We start from the raw sequence: 23889 nt of genomic DNA on the forward strand, positions 1-23889 counted from the left end.
CGACGGCGAGTCACCGGCGTCGGTGGCCGCAGGGACGAACGAGGGGGAAAGACTCGGTCGGGGGAGAGAGACATAGAGAGGAAGAAGGAGGGCGGGGGTTATCTTTGAAACCCCTGCCTCCCTGTGTTAAAAACACGGGAGGCGGTGCCTACATTCGGGTCCGGGTCCGGATCCGACCCGAACCCAAACGGATTTTTTTTTTCAATTTATTACAGGTATCCTGTAAGAACTCATCTCGAACATAGTGACAATCCATCTCTATGTGCTTTGTTTGTTTATGGAGGGTGTGGTTACTAGCAATGTAAGCCTCTGTGGAAGAAAGCGAGACTTTCTGTTGTTTCTTATACCTCTAAAAAATTAATGACCCTTCAAGAAAAACACAATAACCTGTTGTAGAAATACGATCATCGGAGTTACCCCTCCAATCAAGAGTCAGTATAAACAATTAAATTAGGAGATGAAGATGAGGATAAGAAGTCCTTTTGTTATGGTTTCCTTTAAATATCTGATAATTCTCATGACAGCCACCGTGTAAATCGAAGTAGGAGCAATCTGAAATGGGCTTGCAGTTTGAACAACATGAGTAGTATTTGGCCTGATAATAGACAAATATGTTAGTGAACTAGTCAATTGACGATAAGGAGTGGGATCTGCTAAAGGAGTTCCATCATTGGCTCTCATCTTGGCATTGATTACTTCTGGAGTCTCCACTTTCTTTTCGTCAGTTTATCCTGATCGAGCAATAATGTCTGATGCAAACTTCATCTAAGATAGAACATACCCCCTAGGGGAATATGCAACTTTGATCTCTAAAAAATACCTTAGAAAACCAAGGTCAGACATATAAAAAAAATACCTTAGAAAACCAAGGTCAGACATATCAAAATTTTCTTTAAGAATATTTTTAATAAGCTTAATGCCTTTTTTTTCATTTCCAGTGATGATCATATCATCAACATATAATAATAAGATAGTTATCTGATCTCCTATAGTCTTAACAAATAAAGCAGTATCAGTGTAACAAGAGGTAAAACCATTAGCAATAACAACTTTGCTAAAAAGATTATACCAAGCTTTTGGAACTTGTTTCAGACCATAAAGAGCTTTGTTAAGTTTGAGAATGTTTCCTTTACCAATCTCAAAACCCGGCGGAGGATCCATAAACACTTCTTCACAAATATTTTTATTTAAAAATGCATTTTTAGCATCTAGTTGATAGATAGGCCATTGTTTAATAGATGCTAAGGCTATCAAGGTTCGTACACTAGTCATCCTAGCTACCGGGGCAAAAGTTAATTCCATATTCTTGGGCGTATCCTTTAACAACTAACCTAGCTTTGTATCTTTCTAATATTCCATCGCTCTTAGTTTTGACTTTATAAACCCATCTACATCCAATAGCCTTTTTTCCTAATGATTGACTTACAATGGTATAAGTGCTGGCTTTGTTAAGAGCTTCTAGTTCAAGTCTCGTAGCATCAATCAAATGCGGATGTTGCTTAGCCTCTTTAAAATTGGATGGCTCATGATAAAAATGTATCATCATTAGATAAGTTCTATATGTTAGAGAAAATGAATCATATGACACAAATTTTTGAGGAGGTCTACTATTCCTAGAAGATCAGCTAAGTTGGGTTTCTTCAACTTGATCTTCCAAGGAGATGTGCGGAGAGTATCTATCGAAAGCACTTTGATGTTCACTGCCCTCACGCCGAGTATACACATGCATATCATTAGGGTCTTCATTGTCAGAATCAACAATTGGATATGACAAATCATCATTTTGACTTGAATTGTCATAACAAGTATGATCACAAATTAAATCACTTTTGGACTTGGTTCTAGGTAATAAGTCAAATAGAAAAGAATAATCAATCTCTTCTTTATATTTTTGAATTTCAAAACCATTTTGTTCTTCAAGAAATGCCACATTTCTTGAGACATAAAGTTTGTTGTTTTGTATATCATAACATCTATAACCTTTTTGATTTTCACCATAGCCAATAAAAAATACATTCAAGAGCTTTTGGTGATAATTTATCTTGTCCTTGAAAAAGAACAAAGCACTTACATCAAAAAACTCAATCTTTTAAAATCCGAAGATATTTTGAACAATATCTCAAAATGAGAAACATTTTTTAAAGAAGCGGAAGGCATATAATTTATAAGATAAGTTGCGGTAAGAGTAGCTTCGACCCAAAAATTCTTCGAAATATTTTTAGAAACAAGAAGAGTCCTTGTTGTTTGAATGAGATGCCTATGTTTCCTCTTGGCAATACCATTTTGTTGAGGAGTTTTTGGATAAGATCTTTGATGTATAATGTCGTTTAGTTTAAGATAGTTTTGAAATTCTTTTAACACGTATTCTCCTCTGGAATCAGATCTAAAAATAGCTATGTTGTTTTGAAATTGATTTTGAATGAGAACATGAAATTCCTTAAAATTGGAAAAGACATAAGATTTGTTTTTAATAAAATACACCCATGTGTATCTAGTAAAATCATCAATAAAGACAACATAGTAGGAATAACCTCCTTTAGACATAACGGGATGCACTAGTTCAAATGATCTTTTGGAAACAAAATTACTATGTGAATACGAAAGCGAATTCATTTTCCCAAGGATATAATCATTACAATTAAATGTTTTTTCATTACAAAATTTTTCAAAAAATGGAAAAAGATACAACTTGGAAATAGTAGAATCACCAAGCCTTTTGTCACAGTCTCAAGATCTTTAGATTGAATATAATTACAAAAAGATGTGGATGGCAATGACAAAAAATCCATGTAATATAGGTCTCCTCTTCTATGGCCTTGCCCAATATGCTTCTGGGACCGAGATCCTGTACATAACAATTGGTTGGTGAAAAAGAGATACTACATCCAAAATCTGTAATTTAAGAGACCTAAAAAATATTTAAATTGAGTTTTGGAATGATTCTAATTTTTGAAACATGAAATTTTTTGTTTTGACCATAAACTTTTTCAAGGTTTCTCATTCCTTCAACATCTAATGATGTTCCATCGGTCGTGGAAACGAAGGATTTAAAAGAATTGAGACTTGGTTTTGACAAAAGAGATGCATTTGGATTCATGTGGAAAGAGACACCCGAATCAAGAATCCAGGAGGACATACCGAGAATTGATGAGATTGGCACCGGTGGTGGAAGGTGTGGAAGAATTAATCCTCATTAATTGTTGGAGAGTTTCAGTAAGTTGTGCAATTGAGTCTTTTATATCTCCATCTCTCTTTGATTCTTCACTTGAATTGCTTGGATACTTTCCAACGAAAGCCACATTCTTTTGAGCTTAGGACAATTCAGTCGAAGATGACCCAGTTCATTACAATGGTGACAAATAATTTTTCTTCCTCTACCACTGTTATTTTTAAAAAAATGAGGAGGTTTATATGTCCTTATATTATTTCCCGGTCTTGATACCGCATGGACCTCATCAATATCTTTCTTTAGAGCCAAGCGAGTTTCTTCTTGGCACAAGTCAGCTAAAATTTCACTAAGAGGGGTAGAAGCTCTATTAAAAAGGGACCCTCTTAGTTGTTCAAATTCGGGACCAAGCACATGAATAAATTGAAAAAACCTCTCCCTCCATTTGCTCTTGTCTCGTAGCAATAGCACTTCCTTTCCATTGTGGTTCGAGAAGAGCAAGTTCATCTCATAATGGGGATATAGTACTTGACGCAGTGGTGATGCTGGCAGCAAAACACCAATCGACTGATTGCATTGATCTGATTTGGGTGGTCGAACGATATTCAGAAAAGGAGAGAAATGCCCACTGGAAATCAGTGGGCCTGCTTCTTTTTATTGAAAATAACAGATTCAATAGATAAAAGACATTAGACTGAATGAAAAAAAGTACGTGAACTAATGCATTAAAGAATAAACAATGATAAAGAAAACAAAGACAAGGAACTGCTGAAGAATAAGGCTGCTGTCAGGGAAAACTGTAATCTGTCCCTTCGTAAAACCCTAGGAGAGGGTTTTAACCATTCAGCTGGCGGATTCGGGTCTCGGATCCAGTCATGGACCCTAGACGAGATCCGGGTCTTCTTCTTGATGGATCTGGATCCGGGTCACAGGTCTTGGAGTAGGGCCTGGGTCCATCCCGCCCTGCATCATTCTCCCCTGGTGGGAAAGAAGTCGGCTCTGACGACTTGTTGTCTCCACAGTAAGCATATAGATCAGACATCTTAAATGTAGGAGAAAAGTGCCAAGTTTCGGGCATCCCAAGGAGGGAAGATCGGTCAAATAGGCCCGCTAGCCGGGGCAACCCGGTCTCCTTGGTGGGAAGGAGAACTATCCTATGTCCCTGAAAGACAAACGTGTACGTATTCCTACGGCCATCATGGATGGTCTTACGGTCAAACTGCCAGGGACGTCCTAATAGGATGTGACACACACTCATGGGCGCCACATCACACCACACTTCATCGAGGTAATGCTTCCCCATAGAGAACCGAACTAGACAACGCAGTTTAGTAACAATGAAACAAATAAGTAAAAAAAATATAAATAAGATTCATGCAATAGTTTAGAGGGATACAATTATGACAAATTCACAATTCAAGTAATCATTTAAGCAATAGGGAACAAGTGCTAAACAAGAAGGAACAATTATTATGCAATAAAGATATTTAATATGCATTAGAGAACAAACATCATCATTCATTAATATATTACAATTAAGGGAATAAGTAAATATGCATGATCTAATGCATAGCAGGAATATGCACGATTTCAGTGCACATGCATGAATAAATTATTATCTTTTATCAAAGTTTTCTTTTCATATGCATGTCCCTATTAAATGCACACAATTTAAGTTCCTCTTTTAATTATCGTTGCTCGTAGATACTCCAAATGAGTAAGAATTTTCGAGGTCAAGTAGGGTTCACAGGGTAACTTAGCACATTAGTTATATTTTATTATTGGGTTTTAAACTTAGCCCTCGACCGAAACAACCTCAAAAACATTAGACCTCCACATCTAATGTCGGGACACCAAGGACTTCCACATTCATAAGTGTCACTTTTTTAGTATACCAAAACAAAAACTGTGTCTACACATCACCCCCAGGTAAAGTGACGGATTCTCTCTAAAACCGTGGCCAAAAGAAGAACCTCAATATCGAGTTCAGGGGTAACAACAACGCACATAGAGTTTTAGTATCCTCACAGTTCCCCAAAACCGTAACTCTAAGAGTCCCATTTTAAAGGCGAGATATCTCAGAACGTATATTATACTGTTCTATTTGTTTATCTTGTTATTGATACCCATTCATTAGTAACACAAGTTCGCATATCCAAATGCGAGGCTCATCTCGGGACCACAACCTGTGGAGAACATAGAACAATGCAATACAGTGAAACAATATTAATATGACTTTTGCGATGCATTAAAACAAGTAAAAAATAAGCAATCCAAGCTCAAGGCTCACACGACCCACAATGATCTATTATTTGATCATTGATGCATTATATGAAAAAATTATAACATGCTATACATGCAATGATGTCAACGTGCTTTCCGATGCATATCCATATATGCCAATTTAACAATGTGCATGAATTACAACATTCATATGCAAGTGTTCACTATTCATGTGCATGTGCTTTCATGTAATCATTCCACATACATGCTTTCATTCATGAATCATCTCAATTAAAACATATGAACATTTATGTATTTACGTACATGTGAAACACATATCAATTTCATGTATGCACATGTACTTGAAACAAACTTTAAAATAGCATATTGCTTAAGCATGCCATATCAAGTCAAAGCACGTGAAAAATCCTCTACTTAGCATGCATAAAAAAAATCAGAATACATACACTTAGCAAAGTATAGGAATTTACAAGCATGCTGGATTCAAATTCCAGATTTAAACACAAAGTGTTAAATATACATTTTTTTTAAGTAGGTCAATAGCCTTGTCGACCCTGTCGACTGAGGGTTCAAACCCAACCCAACTGAACCCGATCAACCGGGTGTAACAGGCCACCCGCCTGTCACAACCATCAAGGATTTTCAAAACTTTTTAATTTTAGTTTCTTTTTTTTTGAAGGGCACCCACCTGCCCAGCCTAGCCTGGGCCTACAAGGCCCGATAGGCCTGCCAACACCTGCTTGGGTGTTGTCCAGGTCTGGCCAGACCACCCACTGAGTCTGATAAAAAAAAGCTCTTTAACCCCCCCCCCCCCCACACACACACACACACAATGATCTATTATTTGATCATTGATGCATTATATGCAAAAATTATAACATGCCATATATGCAATGATGTCAACGTGGTTTCCGATGCACATCTATATATGCCAATTTAACAATGTGCATGAATTACAACATTCATATGCAAATGTTCACTATTCATGTGCATGTGCTTTCATGTAATCATTCTACATACATGCTTTCATTCATGAATCATCTCAATTAAAACATATGAACATTCATGTATTTACGTATATGTGAAACACATATCAATTTCATGTATGCACATGTACTTGGAACAAACTTTAAAATAACATATTGCTTAAGTATGCCATTGTGAAGAATCCTTGCAAACAATCAAGTTTTGAAATAACTTGATACTTCAAATACTTAATACACAAAATAAATGCACAGTGTTTATAAGCTTTACACCACAAAAGAAGTGCAATAAATGCACAGTGTTTATAAGCTTTACACCAAAGAAAGTGCAATAAATGCACAATGTTTATAAGCTTAAGGAGACAACTCCTTACTCTAATACATTCATACAATGGGCTCACATAACCCTTATTTATAAGCAAACTTAAGAGACGTTGGGCTATTCCCAACAACTCTTATTAGAGACGTTGGGAATCAGCCCAACGTCTATATTTTTAAAACTGTGTACACAGTCAATGGCTGATTGTTGTACACTGTACACAGTCAGCCACTGACTGTGTACAAAAACATTATATAAAAAAACAAAAATAAGAAATGAAAAAAATTACAAAAATAAAAAATAAAAAGGAGGAATTACAATCATATTAAAAAACATGAATATGCGTAAAATGTAGAAATAACTAAAATACCCCTACAACCAATACAATAAAGAAATATATATTTTATATATACAAGTAGATGAATACATATACATATATGAAATATATATATGTATATGTATCTTCTTTTATATATATAAAACATATATAGAAAATACATTGTCTTATAAATTACAATTGAACACCCCCCCTCAAACTTAGGGCAAGATGACCGAAAGTTTGCCAAGGAGGAAATTGAACCGCGGAGCACACAAAGCTTAAGTGAAGAAATTTGTCAACTGATATTCTGAAGTTACATATGGAAGATCTATAACTCCTTTCATATACGCTTCCCGAACATAGTGACGGTGCATCTCAATGTGTTTAGTCCGCTCATGAAAAATATGATTTTTGGCAATGTATATTGCACTCTTTTTATCACAACATAGATTGGTGGACCCTTCTATTGAGATCCCCATGTCTTCTAATAGCTGATGAATCCATATAATTTTTATGGTAGTAGTCGCCATGGCACGATATTCAACTTCTGTTGAGGATAGAGACACTTTTTGCTGCTTCTTATATCTCCATGAAATCAGCGAGTCTCTTAAAAACACACAAAAATCAGTGGTGGAGTGACGGTTATTTGGGTCACCTTCCCAGTCTGAGTCAGTATAAGCAATTAATTTTAATTCAGAAGAAGAGGATAAGAATACTCCCTTGTTTAGTGTGCCTTTTATGTATCTCACAATCCGTAAGATGACATTCATGTGAACTGATGTTGGTGCATGTTGGAACTGACTTGCAGTATGAACTGCATGAAAGATCACTGGTCTAGTAATACTCAGATACATCAAAGATCCCACAAGCTGTCTGTAGGGGGTGGGATCGGAGAGAGGAATACCATCATCAATCTTCATTTTGGCTCCTACTATAGTAGGAGTTTCACAAACCTTATCATCTGTAATACCTGACCGGTCAATAATCGCAGAGGCAAACTTAGTTTGAGATAAAAAATACCCTCTATGAGAGTAAGCTACTTCAATACCCAAAAAATAAGTTAGAAATCCCAAATCAGACATTTCAAACCTATCCTTCAAAATTGATTTTATGCTTTTAACCCCTTTAGAATCACTTCCGGTTATAAGCATATCATCTACATATAAGAACAGAATGACAATCCCTGCATTGGTTTTTCTAACAAATAAGGCAGTGTCAGTGAAACAGGAAGAAAAACCATTTTCTAACATTAGGGAGTTAAATCTATCATACCAAGCTTTAGGGGCTTGTTTTAAACCATAAAGTGCTTTTCGAAGACGAAACACTTTCCCTTTGGGAGTCTCCATTCCTGGTGGAGCATCCATATATACATCTTCATTCATATCACCATTTAAGAAGACATTTTTAACATCCATTTGATAGATGTTCCATTTGTTGATTGAGGCAGCAGTAATGAGACATCGGACAGTCACCATTCGGGCCATAGGGGAAAAAGTTTCTTCATAGTCAATCCCGTATTCTTGACTATATCCCTTTGCAACTAATCGAGCCTTATATCTCTCAAGAGATCCATCGCTCTTAGTTTTTACCTTAAATACCCATCTATACCCTATTGCTTTCTTACCCTTAGGAAGATCTTGGAACTCTCAAGTCTTTGCCCTTTTGAGAGCTGAAAGCTCACATTCCATTGCTTTCAGCCATTCATCATTCTTTTTGGCTTCTTCGAAGTTTTTGGGTTCTATATAGGAATGAATGGCGCTAAGGCAGGCTCTATGTTTAGGAGTAAACGAATCATATGAAATAAACCTAGAAGGCATCTTTCTACTTCTCTTAGTTCTTCGTAGGTTTTCATCATTTATTGAATTGGACCCACTAGGTTCACTGAATTTTTCAATTGCTCTCCTAAAACTGTTTTTATCTCTATGGGTATATGTTATAGGATCTCTCAATGCTCCTTCACTTCTATATTGGGAGATAGGTGGATGAGAAGAGCCATCTTCTTTATCATTGACGTCATTATGAATGAAATCGTCATCACTATCATCATCATGTGCTAACATTTCAAATAAAAAGGGGTAATCGATGTTTTCTTCAAAGGGTTCACTCCTTTCAAAACCATTAACATTTTTCAGAAAACTCACATTTCTGGAAACATATAGCTTGTCATTATCAATATTATAACAACGAAACCCTTTTTGGGTTTCAGAATATCCAAGAAAAGCACAGGCAATGGCTTTTGGCGAAAGCTTGTCATTCTTGTCAGTAAGAACGAAACATTTGCAACCAAAAATTCTCAACCGACTATAGTCGGGTTCTTTGGTATACAATTTTTCAAAAGGTGAGATATTGTTCAAGTTTTTAGAAGGTAGCCGATTTATCAGATAGACAGATGCTAAAGCCGCTTCAGCCCAAAAACCTTTTGGGATGTTTTGAGAAACAAGTAATGTTCGAGTTGTCTCTATTATATGTCTATGCTTCCTTTCGGGTAATCCATTTTGTTGAGGGGTTTTGGGACAAGATCTTTGGTGAAGAATACCATGACTTTCAAGATAATTTTTGAATTCACTTGAAAGGTATTCTCCACCAGAGTTAGTTCTAAAAATTTTTAGATTCTCATTAAATTGATTTTTAATCATCATATGATAGGTTTTAAAAATTGAGAAAACTTCATATTTGTGTTTAAGAAAATAAATCCAACAATATCTCGTGCAGTCGTCAACAAAAATGACATAATATGCAAAGCCTCCTTTTGATAGGACGGGTGCCGGTCCCCATACATCCGAATGTATAATTTCAAAAGGTCTTGTTGTAAACATAGATCTTTCACAAAAAGGTAATTTTTTTCATTTTCCCAAGAATACAGTCATTACAAGTTAAATCACTTTTACATAGACTTTTAACAAAAGGTAAATGAGAAATTTTTGCAATATTTGGATGTCCAAGTCTCTTGTGCCACACATTAATATCCTTTTGTTGGACAACATTACAAAACAGGTTCTTTGGAATTTGAAGGGAATCGACATAGTATAGATCGCCCTTCCTAGAGCCTTCCCCAATCAATCTCCCGGACCGGCGATCCTGTATCCAACATTTGTTAGATGAGAACTTTATATCACACCCATGATCCGAGAGTTGAGAAACAGAAAGCAAATTTAAGTTTAATTTGGGTATAAATCTAATTTTTTGGAATAAAGAACCCTTGTTTTTCAAAATTTCCTATTCCTTTTACTTCAAGAGATGTTCCATACACAGTTGAAACAAAAGATGGAGAGGGATTTTTTGAGTATTCGGAAAAAGGTCATGTGAAAAGGAGCACCCGAATCTAAAAGCCAAGAGGTCTTACCAAGAGGAGAAGAGGTTGACATGGCGGCTCCGAAAATAGCCCATTTTAAAAGAGGTTGAACTGCATCCACAATTTGTTGCAATGAAAGAGCTCCATTTGAAGATGACGAGCACTCTTCCTTTTGAGGTTGGGATGTAGTAGCCATGGCAAGTAACTTTTTCCACTTTGGGCAAATAGGCTTGATATGGCCCGGTTCCTTACAAAAATGACATAAAAGCTTGCTATAATCCTTCTTCCCTCCTTGATCACTTGAGTTTTGATTCTTGAAGTGAGGAGGCTTGTAGGTCCTTAAGTTGCTTCCCGGTCTTGAGACGACATTAACTCCTTCATTTTCTTCATTATATGAAGGTGTAGCTAGAACATTTGGGTTGTTCTTGCTTATACCCATACGAGTCTCTTCCCCACTTAGTTTAGTAATTACATCTTCAAGAGAGGGGGGAAGTGAAGGCGGATAAAAGAGAAGATCAGATTTGTTCGAATTCAGGCCTAAGCCCATTCAAAAAATTAAAAAATCTATCTTCTTCCAATTGTTTATAACGAAGCTCTATGGCTTCTCCACTCCACTTGGGTTCGAGCATAGCAAGCTCATTCCAAATAGAAGAGAGTTCGGCAAAATACTCCCTTATAGTCATCTCTCCTTGACGAAGAGTTAGAGCTCTCTTTTGGAGGTAATATTTATGAGACAGGTCCCTAGAGGTGTACATCTTCTCAAGATACTCCCACGCTTGAGAAGTCTTCTTAAACTTGATAATATTGGCGTTAATTCTTGTTTCTACGGATGAGAAAATCCATGAGAGGATTTTAAAATTCCTCATCTCCCATTCTTCATGCTTTTTGGTGTAGTCTTCAAGAGCCTTGGCTCTTTCTTCGCCTTCAAGGATTTTTATTTCTCCTTTCTTCATCAATGTTATCTTTGGCTCCGGTTCGGGAATCGAGCCTTGAACATAACCCCAAAGCCCTTTTCCTTTAAAACGAGCCTCTATGTTTCCGGCCCAGACGTGATAGTTGGACCCATTGTGTTTGAAGCCGAGAGAAAAATGAGTCTTTTTCACCCATTAGAGAGGAGAGATGATTAAAAAGAATACGTACCACAAAGGATTTTTAGACCTTTCTTGATAGAAGAGTCTTCTAAAATATTGAATGAACAAGTGAATCCACTTCCATCACCAAAAAAATTGATGGCACACTTTTCGAGACACCCGAAAAAGTGAGAATCCACACGATCCTTTTTTTTTCTCCAACCTTGCTCTGATACCATTTGAAGAATCCTTGCAAACAATCAAGTTTTAAAATAACTTGATACTTCAAATACTCAATACACAAAATAAATACACAGTGTTTATAAGCTTTACACCACAAAAGAAGTGCAATAAATGCACAGTGTTTATAAGCTTTACACCAAAGAAAGTGCAATAAATGCACAGTGTTTATAAGCTTAATGAGACAACTCCTTACTCTAATACATTCATACGATGGGCTCACATAGCCCTTATTTATAAGCAAACTTAAGAGACGTTGAGCTATTCCCAACAGCTCTTATTAGAGACGTTGGGAATCAGCCCAACGTCTATATTTTTAAAACTGTGTACACAGTCAATGGATGACTGTTGTACACTGTACACAGTCAGCCACTGACTGTGTACAAAAACAAAAATAAGAAATGAAAAAAATTACAAAAATAAAAAAATAAAAAGGAGGAATTACAATCATATTCAAAAACATGAATTTGCGTAAAATGTAGAAATGACTAAAATACCCCTACAACTAATACAATACAACAACAACAACAACTACGCCTTCATCCCAAAACAATTGGGGTCAGCGATATGAACCAAAAAAGAAATTCATTTTGGGTCTTCCACATGAATCCTTTTCCTCCAATCATTTCTATCCAACGCCATGTCCTCGGTGAGGTTCAAAGCATTCATATCCTTTCCTATCATCTCCATCCAAGTCTTCCTAGGCCTACCCCGACCTCTTTTAACTAATATATTTTCCCATTTCTCCAACCTTCTAACTGGAGCATCATTAGGCCTTCGCCGAATATGTCCAAACCACCGTAAACGATTCTCTCGCATCTTATTTTCAATGGGTGCAACACCTACCTTCTTACGTATCTCTTCGTTCCGAATCTTATCTTTTATTGTATTTCCACACGTCCATCTAAGCATCCGCATCTCAGCTACACTCATTTTTTGAATATGATGTCTCTTGGCAGCCCAACATTCCGTGCCATATAGTAAAGCCGGTCTAATAGTCGTCCTATAAAACTTTCCCTTCAACCGCAATGGCATTCTACGATTGCACAGCACTCCAGTAGCACTTTTCCATTTCATCCACCCAACCTTTATCCTATGATTTACATCTCCATCAATTTCTCCATACATTTGAATGATGGATCCCAAATATTTGAAATAATCATTCACCGGTATATCTTGCTCACCAAGCTTCACTACACTCCCATCACTACTTCGTTGCTTACTAAACCGACATTCCATATATTCAGTCTTACTCTTACTCAACTTAAAACCTCTAGCTTCCAATGTCTGTCTCCATAATTCTAACTTAGCATTAACCCCAGCTCTAGACTCATCAATCAAAACAATATCATCAGCAAACAACATACACCACGGTACATTTTCTTGAATTGATCTCGTAAGCTCATCCATCACTATCGCAAATAGGAAAGGGCTTAAAGCAGATCCTTGATGTAACCCAACCGTTATCGGAAAATTGGTTGTCACCCCTCCACAAGTGCGGACATTGGTTACTACTCCTTCATACATATCTTTAATTATACTAATGTACTTGAGAGAAACACCTTTCTTCATCATTGTCCACCAGAGAACGTCCCTAGGTACTCTATCGTATGCCTTCTCTAAATCAATAAAAACCATATGCAAATCTTTGTTCCTCTCTCTATATCTTTCAATAAGTTGTCTAAGAAGATGTATAGCTTCCATAGTTGATCTTCCAGGCATAAAACCAAATTGATTCTCCGATATCATGACAACCTTCCTCAACCTAGACTCAATCACCCTCTCCCAAAGTTTCATAGTATGACTCATGAGTTTTATACCACGATAGTTTGTGCAATCTTGTATATCACCCTTATTCTTATATAAAGGCACCAAAGTACTCTTCCTCCACTCATTAGGCATCTTATTTGTTCGCCAAATCAAGTTAAAAAGATTTGTCAACCATTCTAAACCTTTCTCTCCCAAGCATTTCCAAGCCTCGATAGGTATACCATCTGGGCCAACTGCCCTTCTTGATTTCATTTTCTTCAAAGCCTCTGCAATTTCTTTCTTTTGAATCTTGCGCATGAAGTCACGATTTATCTCATGAAAAGGAATGGAGAAGTCTCCAAGATCTTGAGCATGACTATCATTAAATAGCTTATCAAAATAATCTTTCCATCTCTCCTTAATCTCCTCATCTTTGACTAAAACCCTTTGCGTTTCATCTTTGATACATCTAACCATACCCAAATCCTTCGATTTCCTATCTCTCATCTTTGCAAGCCTATAAATATCCTTCTCGCCTTCTTTGGTATCCAACTTGTCATAAACCTCCTTATATACCTTAGCCCTCGCGTTTCGAACAACTTTTTTAGCTTCCTTCTTTGCTATCATATACTTCTCCAAATTCTCATTATCACGACTCTTACTTAGATTTCTATAACACTCTCTTTTAACCTTAATAGCTAATTTGACATCCTCGTTCCACCATGATGTATCCTTACCTAGTGGTGCACCGCCTTTAGACTCACCCAATACCTCCTTAGCTACTTTTCTCATACCACCCGCTATCTTATTCCACATTGATTCTGAATCCTCCTCGAGACACCAATCAACTTCCTTAACTACCTGCTCTACAAACATTCCTTGTTTAGCTCCTTTCAGTGCCCACCACTTAATTCTAGGATCTATCCTATGTCTATCCCTTTTACGGCATTGTCTAATTCTAAGATCTAAAATTAAGACTCTATGTTGTGTAGCTACACTTTCTCCTGGTATAACCTTGCAATCGATGCAACAACCCCTATCTCTCTTTCTAAGTAGGAAAAAATCTATCTGACTCGTATTAACCCCACTTTTAAATGTTACTAGGTGAGACTCCCTCTTCCTAAACCAAGTGTTTGCTAAGATCATATCATAGGACAAACAAAAATCTAAAATCCTTTCTCCACTTTCATTTCTTTCTCCTATACCATAGCCTCCATGGATATTCTCAAATCTATCCCTACTAATGCCTACATGTCCATTAAGGTCACCGCCGATGAAAAGCTTTTCTCTATAAGATGTCTCTTGTACTACTCCATCTAAATCTTCCCAAAATTGATGCTTAATGGAATCATCTAAACCTACTTGAGGTGCATAAACACTAATAATATTAATAATATCCGTACCTAATACTAATTTAATAAGTAAAATTCTATCACCCTTCCTGCGGACCTCAACTACATTATCTATAAACTGACGACTCATAACAATCCCTACTCCATTCCTATTCCTATTTATTCCTGTATACCAAATCTTATATCCCCAAGGTTCTATCACTTTAGCTTTCTCACCTACCCATTTGGTCTCTTGAAGACATAAAATATCAATCTTTCTCCTACACATAACATCTACTAACTCTACCAACTTACCAGTTAAAGACCCTATGTTCCAAGTGGCTAACCTAATTTTATGGTCTTGGACTAACTTCTTTACCCCCACCCGTCCAACAAAGTGAGGGAACCCTTGCCTATTTGACACCACACCCGGGCGCCGGTGTGACGCGTCGCTTCTGGGCGACGACCTAGCAACCCTTGCACATTTATCACTGCCTCCGGGCCTAGAGAGTACAGCGCGTCGCTCAGTAGGGAACGCCCCAACGAAATTCTCATATTGGTTCATTTTCATAGGATATGACAAAGTTTTTATGCTGGCTGTCACAGGCCTACCGCAACCCTCATCCTTTATCCGGGCTTGGGACCGGCAGTGTATAACTACACAGGCGGAGTTCCCTACAACTAATACAATAAAAAATATATTTTATATATACAAGTAGATGAATACATATACATATATGAAATATATATATGTATATGTATATTCTTTTATATATATATATAATATATATAGAAAATACATTGTCTTATAAATTACAATTTAACAGCCATATCAAGTTAAAGCACGTGAAAATTCCCCTACTTAGCATGTATAAAAAAAATCATAATACATACACTTAGCAAAGTCTAGGAATTTAGAGGCATGCTGGATTCGAATTCCAGATTTAAACACAAAGTGTTAAATATAAATTTTTTTTGAAGTAGGTCAATAGCCTTGTCGGCCCTGTCGACTGAGGGTTCAAACCCAACCCAACTGAACCCGATCAACCGGGTGTAACAGGCCACCCGCTTGTCACAACCATCAAGGATTTTCAAAACTTTTTAATTTTAGTTTCTTTTTTTTTGAAGGGCACCCACCTGCCCAGCCGAGCCTGGGCCTACAAGGCCTGATAGGCCTGCCAACACCTGCTTGGGTGTTGTCCAGGTCTGGCCAGACCACCCACTGAGTCTGATAAAAAAAAGCTCTTTAACCCCCCCCCCTCTTTTTTTTTCCAACCTGCTGTCTCAGCCGAACCCACTCGACTGGGCCCATCAGGCTCTCTCTTAGGCCAGCTGGACTTATTAGGCCCGACAAGTGTAATGAAATGGTGGTCTTCCACGAACGCTCTTGGAATTATCGAACAAAGTGTCTAAAAGACACTTTAAGCAAAGCCCTTAAAAGGGTAAAATGGGAACAATACACACATAAATAAATAATTTTATTTATGTAAAAAAGGATGCTTGAAAAGCATTACAAGAAGTATTTTACAAGAGGGGGTGCACCCCTATTTATACAAGAGCAAAGGGGAGAGCTCATAAGGAGCTCTCCCTTCTAGTCGTTGGACTAGTCCAATGGCTAGAAATCTAGCCGTTGGACTAGTTCCAACGACTAGACAGTTTGGTTAAGTTCCGATTGGAACTTAACCAAACTATATTATCTAGTTCAATATGAACTAGATAATATAAATTACATTAAAAATGAAAGAAAAATGAAATAAAAAATAGAAAAATCTATAATTTAATAATAATATAATAATAATATTATATATATATGTTACATTTTAACACTCCCCCTCAAACTTACGGTACAATGAGCGAAAATTTGTCTAAAAGAAAGTGAAATCTGGGAGTTGCAAGAGGTTTGGTGAAGAAAACTGCTAATTGGTATTCTGATGTAACATATGGCAGATCAGTGGTGCCATGCAGGAACCCCTCTCAGACATAGTGACAATCCATATCTATGTGTTTGGTGCGTTCATGAAAGGTCCGGTTGCTTGCGATGTAGATTGCACTCTTATTGTCACAATACATGCGCGAGGCCTGTGTTGCTTCAACTCCCATGTCAGCTAACAGTCTTGGAGTCAAACAACCTCCATTGTGGTAGTTGCCATGGCTCTATATTCGGCTTCAGTGGAAGAAAGAGAAACCTTCTTCTGCTTCTTGCACCTCCACGATATGAGAGATTCACCTAAAAATACACAAAAACTAGTGGTTGAGTGCCTATTATTAGGATCACCCCCCCAATCAACATCAGTATAAGCAATTAAATCTAAAGAGGATGATGCAGACAAGAAGAGTCCTCGTAAAAGAGAACTCTTTAAATATCTAATAATGCGTAAGACTGCTCCCATATGAACAGAGGTGGGGGCATGTTGAAATTGACTAGCCGTGTGGACGACATGTGCAATGTCTGGCCGAGTGATAGAGAGGTAGGAAAGAGCTCCAACAAGTTGTCTAAATGGAGTAGGATCTTCAAGTCGTTCTCCATCATCAATTTTCATCTTACCATTAACTACTTCTGGAGTATCTACTTTCTTTTCATCTGAGATGCCAAACCTACAAACAATGTCAGAAACAAATTTAGATTGAGATATCAAATACCCTCTAGGAGAATAAACAACTTTTATTCCTAGGAAATATCGTAATAGTCCTCGATCAGACATCTCAAAATGAGTTTTAAGAAGAGTTTTGATATTAGCAACTCCCTGTTTGTCATCTCCAGTGATGATCATATCATCCACGTAAAGAAGAAGAATGATGATACCTGCATTAGATTGCTTAATAAACAAGGCAATGCCAGTCAAACAAGAACGAAAACCAATATCAGTCATAACATGACTAAACCTGTCATACCAGGCTTTTGGTGCCTGCTTAAGACCATAAAGTGCTTTCTCAAGACGAAGAATTTTACCCTTAGGAAGATTAATACTAGGAGGAGCTTCCATGTACACCTCTTCAACAAGACTCCCATTTAAGAAGGCATTTTTAACGTCCATTTGAAATATAGGCCATTTTTTAATAGAGGCTAAGGCAATTAAAGTTCGAACTGTGGTCATTCGAGCCACAGGACCAAAGGTTTCTTCGTAATCAATGCCATACTCTTGAGCATAGCCTTTGACTACAAGTCGTGCCTTATATCTTTCAAGGGTCCCATCACTTTTGGTTTTGACTTTATAGATCCATCGACAACCTATAGGTTTCTTTCCAAGAGGTAGATCTTGGATGAATCAAGTATTGGCTTTTTCTAAAGCATCTAGCTCTAATTTCATAGCTTTAATCCATTCTGCATGATTTTTGGCTTCAAGATATGAGGAATGTTCAACATAGGATTGAATTAAAGCAAGAGCTACCCTATATGATGGAGAAAATGATTCATAAGACACAAACTTCCCGAGGGGTCTAGAGATTCTAGAAGTTCTACGAGGAGGAGCTTCAAAGAATCTTTCTAACGCACATGGGGGGCGTTGCTCTCCAATTCTTCGTCTTGAATACTGAAGAGTAACATCCCTACTAGTTTGAACTTCAATATCATGTTCATGGCTAGTAGGACTTTGATCATTGTCAATATTACATTCAAAATCCTCTTCATTGGATTTGGAAGTTAAGTCAATTAAAAAAGAATATTCAGTAATATCCTTAGATTTTTCACTTTCAAAAACATTTTCTTTTTCAAGGAAGGTCACATTTCTTTACACATATAACTTATTATTTTGAACATCGTAACATCTATATCTTTTTTTATTTTCGGCATATCTTAAAAAAGCACATGAAATAGTACGAGGAGAGAATTTATCGTTTTTGTTTGTAAATACAAAACATTTGCAACCAAATACTCTTAGTCTGGAGTAGTCTGGAGCTGAGGTATAAAGTTTTTCAATCGGAGATATGTTTTCTAAAGAAGAAGATGGCATTCGATTTATGAGATAAGTAGCAGTTAAAGCTGCTTCAACCCAAAACCCCTTTGGCACTTGACTCGCAATTAGCAAAGTCCGAGTGACCTCTATAATGTGACGATGTTTGCGTTCTGCAAGACCATTCTGTTGCGGGGTATTTGGGCATGATCGTTGATGAATAATGCCATATGAATTAAGATAGTTTTTAAACTCTCCAGACATAAATTCTCCCCCTGAATCAGTGCGAAAAATGGAGATATTATTTTGAAATTTGTTTGTCACCATTTTATGGAATACTTAAAAGTGAGTAAAAAATTCGGATTTATGTTTAAGAAAATAAATCCAAGTATGTCTAGTAAAGTCATCTACAAAAATGACATAATATGCGAAACCACCTTTAGAAATCACTGGTGCGGGTCCCCAAACATCCGAATGTATTAACTCAAGAGGTTTTGAATAGACAAAGGTTCTACTTGAGAAAGGTAATCTTTTCATTTTTCCAAGAATGCAGTCTTTACAAGCAAAATTTTCAGATTTACAAAACTTTCCCAAACTTGAAAAATATTGGATTTTAGACATATGAGGATGACCAAGTCTTCTGTGTCATAAGTCTGTTTTCAATTTCTTAACATTTAAGCAAAAAACATTCTTGGGTAGTTCCAAAAAGTCTATGTAATATAGTCCTCATTCTCTATGACCTTACCCAATCAACTTCCCTGATTGGTGATCCTGTATCCAACAACCATCAGAAGAGAATGATATATTTCATCCATAATCAGAAATTTGAGAAACAGATAAGAGATTCAAATTAAGTTTTGGGATATATCTAACTTCTGGAACACAAAAAGTTTTAGTTTTTTCAAAACACCCAACTCCTTTTATTTCAAGAGATGTTCCATCTGCTGTAAAGACTTTTGAAATACTTGACTTATTTTTAAAACATTCGGATAAGCATTTATAGTGTGAGGTCATATGAAATGAGACACCAAAATCTAAAAGCCAAGGAAAGTTACCTGGACCGGAAACAGATGCAACTGCCGCTCCAGTTGAGGCTTCAGCGAAAAAAGAGACCTTTTGAAGAAGAGGCTGAAGAATCTCCATAAGTTGAGCCATAGAAACCGATGTATCTTGATCTTTTGATTCTTCAACTGATGCAACCTTCTTTTCATCTCTTTTCTTTAATTTTGGACATTGAGGCCTATAGTGCCCCGTTTCATGACAAATCACTTTTCTTTTATCAAACTCGCCATTTTGCCTCCCAAAATGAGGTGGTCTGTAGGTGCGAGTATGATTCCCAGGCCTAGACACAGCTAGGATGGAATCATCAAACTTTAGATGAACCTTTCTGGAGACGATTCTCCTCCATTGTTAATTCTTCAATAATTTCAACAATGGAAGGAATTTTTCTCGGGTGAAGAAGGGCGGATTTGGTGGTTTCAAACTCCGGCCTTAATCCAGTAAACTGGTAAAAGTGTTCAACATCTAGTTGCTTTTGGCGAAGCTCGATATCTTCGACACAATGTCACTTTGGTTCTAAGAGAGAAAATTCCTCCCAAAGTTCCGACAACCCATTGTAGTATTCACGAATCGTTTTATCTCCTTGAGTAATTATTCGAACCTTTTCTTGGAGGTTGCACACATGTGCAATATCTTTAAAAGAATATATATTTTTAAGGTATTCCGATGCCTTATCGGCATGATCAAACTTGACAAGACTTGAGCACTTTTTAATGTCAATGCTATTGATAAGCCATGACATTATTTTTGCATGAGCCATTCTCCACTTTTTCCATTTTTTCTCATAAGAGGTGAGTGCTTTGATTTTCTCTTCTTTCGATAGAGAAACCTCTTTATCTCCCTCTTTTTTGGTAAGAGATAGTTTAGGTTTCGAATCGGAACCATCCACAATCCCCCATAAACCTTTTCCCCATATATGGTGCTTCGTGATAGAAACCCATGTTATATAGTTCGTATCACTTAACTTCATTGGAATGATGGTGACTTTATCATTGTCATCCATCGATTACAAAGGGAGAGAAAGAATAGGGATAGAAGAGAAGAACAATAAATGAAAAAGGAAATGGATACAAGATGTGGGAGCTCTTCAAATGAAGTGATAAAACACTTCCCTTCAAGTGGCGAAACACTTTTGCAAAGGGAACGGAAACCGCAACAACTTTTCTCCAAGATCTACCATGTAATGAAATGGTGGTCTTCCATGAACGCTCTTGGAATGATCGAACAAAGTGTCTAAAAGACACTTTAAGCAAAGCCCTTAAAAATGGTAAAATGGAAACAACACACACATAAATAAATAATTTTATTTATGTAAAAAGGATGCTTGAAAAGCATTACTAGAAGTATTTTACAAGAGGGGGCTGCACCCCTATTTATACAAGAGCAAAGGGGAGAGCTCATAAGGAGCTCTCCCTTCTAGTCGTTGGACTAGTCTAACGGCTAGAAATTTAGCCGTTGGACTAGTTCCAACGACTAGACAGTTTGGTTAAGTTTCGGTTGGAACTTAACCAAACTATATTATCTAGTTCAATATGAACTAGATAATATAAATTACATTAAAAATGAAAGAAAAATGAAATAAATCTGTAATATAATAATAATAATATTATAATATTATTATATATATGTTACATTTTAACAACAAGGCCTGTCCAAGTTGGGTCGGGTCTGACCAGACCTGGCCAGCCGAGCAGGGCTTTGCACGTCTCTCGACCAGACCACAGGGCCCCAACTAAGCCTATTTTTTTTTTTTTTGAAATGGCAAAACCCAATAGCCACCCTGCACAGGCTGATCTTGTGCAAGTCTGTCATGCCATGATAGGCCAGCCGAGCACCTCTTGGCTAGGTGCTTGATGAGCACGCTCATGACTAAAAAAAATTCATATAGGTTGTCGATGAGCTCAAGATACAAAAATTTAAATATGAGTCTATATGCATATACGAACTAGAATTCTAAGCATGCATCCCTATGAACATAAACCTTCTAATACATGCATATTCAACAACAAATATGCAAGCATGAGCATCCTAACAACTCCAAAAATATTCAGAATCGCCATTATACAAATTTTTAAATGATGGATGCATGCATATGAATTATTCTATCACATCCTTACATGCATCTAACAGTCCATTACATGGACCATCCATGGGAATCAATATTCATCAAAAGTAAGCTCTAAGTGAACACTTATACTACCATAAATAAAAATTCTGTTTTAACATATACAAAAATTTATTCTTTTGAAAAGATGAAAAAATCGAAAACACATCCATGGAAGAGGATTCACGAATCTTTCTCCATGTATTTTAGAGTAAACATCCATATTCACTCTTTTTCCATGGATTTCTACCAAAATATTGCATGAAAATTCAATCTATATTCAATTTCTCACTTGATTCAAGAGAGAAAACCCGTACCTTAACCGTGAATCGAAAAGAGAACTAGAACAATGGTGGAAAACACCGGATGATCAGAGAAGAAGACTCCTTCCTCTTCCTCTCTTTTCTCTCCTTTTTCTCTCTCTCCTATCTTCTATGGGCTAGACGTTTTTCTCTATTTTTTTAGGTATTTATAGACATATAGGGGGTGACCCCCCCTTCTCCAGCCCCTTCTAGTTGGGCTTGAGAAGCAAGTACATCCCCATGTTGGACTCTCTTCTCTCTAGTTTTCGAAATTTTTGAAATTCTCCAAATTGACTTTTACAAGCTTGTTTTCTAATTCAATCTAAATTTCTCAAACCTTCTTAAGTCTTTTTAAGCCTATATAAGGACTCTATTAAGAAGTCCTGAACAATCAAACAAATAAAATTCGAAATTAAATTAAATAAATAAATTAAATATTAAATATTAAATAAATATCTAGAAGCTTTCAAAAGTTTCCATATTAACTTGGGAGACTTTTTAACATTAATTAACTTCAATTTAAAGGTTTATAATGAATTTAAATTTGAAAATTCATTGGGCATGAATTTGGATTCAGATCTAAGATCCAAATCCATCTCCAAAAATCCAAATGGGTCTTGAGCCGGATCATTACCAGATTAATATGGGTCTTGGATAAAGTCTAGATCCATATTAATTTGGATCAAATCCATTAGATTTAGTCCGATCCAAATCCGGATCTGAACCGACAAACTACTCCTTTTTCGAGAAAACACGATTTTCGGGCCAACCGTAGCCCGAATTTAGAAAAGTCAAATACCGTTATGCTCAGAATTTCGAGACGCATCCAACGATATAAAACTTGAATTTCGCCTTTGATTCGTTCGAAAATAATCCAAATTTCGTTTGAATTTAAAGATTGAAAATAAAAGTTTTTCTCACATTATAAGTGGCTCGTTTATGCCTTGCCGATGAGACCTAGGCTAAGCCCAGACTCAAAAGCATCGACCTAAAATCGAGAATCTACGATTTTTCTTCTATACTTAGCCAAATTTTAGAATATCTCAAATTTAACTAAGTGTAAAAATACACTATATTACAAGTCCAATGATACTTTCACAACCAAGGGTCTGATACTATGTCATGAAACAGTAAATAGAAAAGATAATGTTGCTAAGTGACTAGAAAATGCACAAGCAATAGGCCACTAATGGGCAAGAATATAATAAGCCACAAAGTGACAATCGACAAACATAAAATGAGAAAGAGAGCTAAAAAATATAAGAAATCTTATGGAGAAAAGCTTCAAGAAGCTCAAGAAATACATGGGGCAAAGCCCCTTATTTATACACAAATGGAACCCATGGAGGGGCTCCCATAGAGTCGTTGGAGCCCCTCCATCGTTCATATTTATGACCGTTGGAGGGGTCCAACGACTCTATGGTTGACCCCTCCTATGATGCAATAAATAAAAGTAAAAAAGAAAATGAAAAAAAGGAAAGGCATATTCCAAATGAATATGCACGTTACATATGAAAAGACTAATTTACCCCTAGTGGGTATTACTATATATATATATATATATATATATATATGAATTATTAGTACAATTTAACACCCGTACCAACAATTTTTTAAAATTGTTGTGCCGTACCCTATGTACCCGTACCTAAGTCACACAGACTCGACTATAAGGTCGATGCACCCACGTCGACACGCCCTGACACGGGTGCAGTTTCGGACACGGGGCGGACACGGCCAACCAAGTGTCGGACTCGGTCAACGCACCAGGGGCGAGTCCGTCCACATTTTGGACTCGGTCAATTTTGATCGAGTCTATTT

At 36.8% G+C, this 23889-nt stretch overlaps 1 protein-coding gene across 1 annotated transcript in view; it reads left to right on the plus strand.

The window, feature by feature from the left end:
* The window catches only part of RAD54 (DNA repair/recombination protein), a 95987-nt gene that overhangs the window by 70847 nt on the left and 1251 nt on the right, over positions 1–23889 (plus strand). The gene's annotated exons all lie outside the window — the stretch shown is intronic.

This window comes from Nuphar pumila, chromosome 2 (genome assembly GCF_984573655.1).
Source record: "Nuphar pumila chromosome 2, dmNupPumi1.hap1.1, whole genome shotgun sequence".
NCBI lineage: Eukaryota > Viridiplantae > Streptophyta > Magnoliopsida > Nymphaeales > Nymphaeaceae > Nuphar > Nuphar pumila.